A 3,273-nucleotide genomic window follows, 5' to 3' on the forward strand; every position below is an offset into this window, starting at 1 on the left:
ATTAAGGTTTATTGCATGTAACATTATTATATTTAAAATCGTTTTTCTTGAAATAAAATTTAAAAAAACTGAAAAAAAGAGTGAATGGTTTATACTTTTCCCCAACCAGAGAGTAAATAGCTAGAGAGGAACCAGCAATTGTTCCCAACTTTATCTGGGACCCTGATCGGTTCACAAAGAAATTTAACTGTTAGAACATGTAATCCTGGCTATTCTGACCTGTTCCAATTAATACACCTACTGGTTTCTGAGGGCCAGGCAACAGAATTACTCAAGAAGGCCTGCTGTGAAACTGTAGAGTCTGTTTTTGCTGGAAAAAGCCAGGTCACCCTAAGAAAGAGTGAATGTAGAAAACGGGATTTACAAAGAGGAAACAAAGAGAAGTGAGCGTAGGGATGCTCCAAGGACTGAGAGAGGGTATCTCCCCTTCTCCTCACTCATACTTTTGGAGAAACTGAAATTATGATAAAAGGGGAAGTTACCAAGGCCCTTGCAGATACTGGGACTACTTTATCTGTTCTTATCCCGACCCAATGAAGTTTTCCTCTCCCTCGGAGCATTCTGTACAAATGGCAGGGTATCTAAACAACCAATGGCTGTTTTAAAATCAGAGCCTGTCCCCTTTCAACTAAGGCAGCATATATCTTACTGGTCAAATCGGCCCCAATTCACCTGATCTGGAGAGATTTTTTCTTACATCAGTGATGCCCACATATGTGTATGTGTGTGTGTGTTTCAGAAGGGTAATACGTATCTAGAACTAAATGAACCAGATACTGAGCCAAAAGGGAAAAATGATGATTTTTAAAATGAAACCTCCCAAGAGGAAACTAACCTTGAGGCTGACTGAACGTTTGCTAACCATCTTTCTTCATTATTAACTTCCACGCAAGCCTGAGAGAAGGCTTAACAGGGTACCCCTCCTACTCAGAGTGGCCCAAACAGCTCAGAGTTGTGCAGAGATGCCTAACTCTCAACTTGCTGCACATGTCTCTGTAGATGGGGAACCAGGCCATAGTGCCTTGAGAGTCCCCTTTTTTGGGGTACATACTCCCCAATCAGGAGAAATTTAATTCTGGGTCCCTTAAGAAAAAGGTTAATCTTTTGCAGCATAGCCTGGCCCCACTATAAGTGGACCATGGAGAGGTTTGGTCAGTTATTGGCACCATTAAGTTTAATGCTACCCTGCAACTAGCCCTGTTTTCCCATCCCCAGGGAAGTGAATGGAGAATGAGGCCTTCTGAGATCAGTATGTCTTTTCTGTACATGCAAGCCCTTAGGACTCTCAGAAATGACTCAGCTCTATGCTGCTTGTAAACTAGATATCTCTGTAATTGCCACAGAGCCTCAGGGAAAAACATACTCAGGTGGAAAAACTTTTCAAAAACGGTTAAATGAATTTGTTAGTCCTTTGCCAACATTTGCAAATCCTTGAGGAATTAAAAAAGAAATACTGTCCTTGTTTTACAATGCAGTCTTTTTAAAAATATATTTTTATTGATTTCAGAGAGGAAGAAGGAGGGAACGAAATATAGAAACATCAATGATGAGAATCATTTATTGGCTTAAGATATTGTTTATTATCCCTACTGCCCCCTACTGGGAATCGAGCCCGCAACCTGGGCATGTGCCCTAGACCAGAATCGAACCCAGCACCCTTCAGTCCACAGGCCGATGCTCTATTCACTGAGTCAAACCAGCCAGGGCTACAATGCAGTCTCTACAGAGTCAGAGATGTGTGGCTCCAGAGTACCGAAGCCCACTACGGCTTTTTACCTTCCCCAAACCTCCCTTGTTCAGCTCAAAATGCTTATAGATAATTGGCTTTTGGAAACCAAAGTCCCAGGACCTTTGAAATGCAAATACCAAGAACTCTCTTGTCTGGGCCATTTTTATCTCACTTTAACCTATTTCAACTATTCCTTTCTACATTAGTAAATTTTAATTAAAGTTATCGAATTTATAGATATTTTGAAATAACATGAAATACTAAAACATTGATTGCTGGATAAGTCTTAAGTTCACCTGCTTTTGTCTTGATTGCAGAAAGTCTGTAAAGTAGGTTGGAGCTGTTGAGGTAATTAATGTCTTGTGCCTTGTTGAAGGTGTGTTTCTTGAAAGTGAGGTACCCAATGTGTTTAAAATGTGTCCATAAACATCAATCTAAGAGAAGCTGGTCATTTTACTTTATTTATTTATTTATTTATTTATTTATTTATTTATTTATTTATTGGTCATTATTGAAAATTGAGGCTTCTAAGAGTTAAAAGTTCAAGTTAAGTTGGGAGGAATTATATGGTTGTGATAATAGAAGGCATAAGTATGGAGACTCACTTTTGAAGGAAAAGGAAGAAAGTAACTTGTGCTAAGGACAATTATTTCTGAATGGGTAAGCAGGTTTGAAAATTGTAGAAAGGTTTATAAAATTGTGAAGGTTATAAAAGTTTGTGAAAGCTTTAAGTTTATTAAAAAATGTTTGTTTTCTTTGTAAAAATTAATGTTTCAAATTATGTTGTGGTCTTAATGAATATGGTCTTTATGTGATACTAGTGGCCCGGTGCACGAAATTCGTTCATGGGGGAGGGGAGTGTCCTTCAGCCCGGCCTGCACCCTCTCCAATCTGGGACCCCTTGGGGGATGTCCGACTGCCAGTTTAGGCCCGATCCCTAAGTTGGCAGTCGGAAATCCCTCTCGCAATCCCAGACCGCTGGCTCCTAACCACTCACCTGCCTGCCTGCCCGATTGCCCCTAACCACTCTGCCTGCTGGCCTGCTCGCCCCCAACTGCCCTCCCCTGCCGGCCTCTTGTGGTGGCCATCTTGTGACCACATGGGGGGGGCCATCTTGTGCGAGGGTGTGATAGTCAATTTTCATATTACCTCTTTCTTATATAGGATAGTGCATGAAGGTTACTATGTTGATTGCTCAGAGCTTTGGTGCGCCCTTGAATGTTGCACCTGAGGAGTGTCCTCCCTCACCTCACCCCACCTGCCCCTGATTGGTTCCTCTGCGACCCCTGGCGGATGGTTTGAGATTTGAGGTTCAGATCACATGCATTCCAAGGAGGAGAAGAAGAGGAGCCCCTGCCACGAGGCTTTGGGAGGGGTTGCTAAGAGAGGTGACTGCCCCACAACCACGAGAGCCCAGCTCACGGACTGTCATGTGGTGTGTGTCTCTGGGGTCCCCATCTGCACAGCCAAGGCTGTGGCTCCTGTGGGTGCCCACGAGCTCCATGTAGTCATGCGTGTCCCCATGTCTGTGTCCGTGCTGGTTC

This window comes from Myotis brandtii, unplaced genomic scaffold (genome assembly GCF_000412655.1).
Source record: "Myotis brandtii unplaced genomic scaffold, ASM41265v1 scaffold314, whole genome shotgun sequence".
Classification (NCBI taxonomy): Eukaryota; Metazoa; Chordata; class Mammalia; order Chiroptera; family Vespertilionidae; genus Myotis; species Myotis brandtii.